General features: G+C 33.8%; 1 pseudogene; it reads left to right on the plus strand.

Annotated features, from left to right (window-relative positions):
* The first annotated feature begins 226 nt into the window (after positions 1–226).
* LOC123389466 lies at positions 227–561 on the plus strand (annotated as a pseudogene).
* Positions 562–1,269: the final 708 nt, after the last annotated feature.

Raw genomic sequence — 1,269 nt, forward strand, 5'->3', positions numbered from 1 at the left:
TGGATTTAAACCTAAGCAATAATTAACTTGATATAGACTGACATGTGCAGAAGATATTATACATAATATAATAGTAACCACAAATCAAAAACCAGTAATAGAGTGACAAGGAATAAAGAAAATGGAATTCAAGCATATCACTAAAGAAAACCAAAAAGTTTTCTTTTTCTGCCATCTTGGAGCCTGTGGAGGTCTATTGGGAATAGGACTCCTACAATACCAAATAATGTCTGGAAGGCTGTGGTCCAAGGCCATTTTTGCTGGCTATAAGCAGGGTCACTGCAACCATGGGGCACACACAGCTCTTCTTAAAATTGAAGGTGTATATGTTCAAGATGAAATGGAATTCTATCTAAGCAAGAGATGTGCTCACAAGTACAAAGCAAAGAACAACACAGTGATTCCTGATGGCAAACCAAACCAAACCAGAGTAATCTGGGAGAAAAGTAACTCATGTTCATGGAAACAGTGCTTCATGCCAAATTCTGAAGCAACCTGCTAAAGCCTGCTAAAGCCATTGGCCGCAGAATCCGTGTGATGCTTTACCCATCATGGATTTAAAAATAATGAAAAGTAAATATATAAAGGTGTAGATTTGTAAAAAAAAAAAAAAATTAAAAAATTTAAAAAATTTTAAAAAGCCAACAAACCATAAAAGAGAGCAAGAAAAGAAAGGAGCAGAAGAAACATAGAAACAACCCAAAAAATGAGTAACAAAATGGCAATAAATACATATCTATCAATAATTAATTTGAATGTAAATGGACTAAATGCTCCAATCAAAAGATATAGGGTGACAGAATGGATAAAACAAACAAACAAAAACAAGACCCATCTGTATGCTACCTACAATTGACTCATTTCAGACCTACAGACACCTGCAAACTGAAAGTGAGGGGATGGAGAAATATTTATCATGCAAATAGATGTCAAAAGAAAGCTGGGGTAGCAATACCTAAACAGGACAAAATAGACCTTCAAACAAAGACTGTAACAAGAGACAAGGAGTGATACTATATAACAATAAAGGGGACAATCTAAAAGAAGATATAATAATTGTTAATATTGGAATATTTACAATTATTCCAATACATGGGAATACCCAAATACATAAAACAGTTAATACCAAACAAAAGAAACTAATTGATAATAAGACAATAATAATAGTGGACTTTACCACCCCACTTACATCAGTGGGCGATCATAGAAACAGAATTAACAAGGAAACAGTGGTTTTGAATGAACACTGAACCAGATGGATTTCATAGA

Source organism: Mustela putorius, unplaced genomic scaffold (assembly GCF_011764305.1).
Source record: "Mustela putorius furo isolate JIRA1106 unplaced genomic scaffold, ASM1176430v1.1 tig00003974_pilon_pilon_pilon, whole genome shotgun sequence".
NCBI classification, from domain to species: Eukaryota; Metazoa; Chordata; class Mammalia; order Carnivora; family Mustelidae; genus Mustela; species Mustela putorius.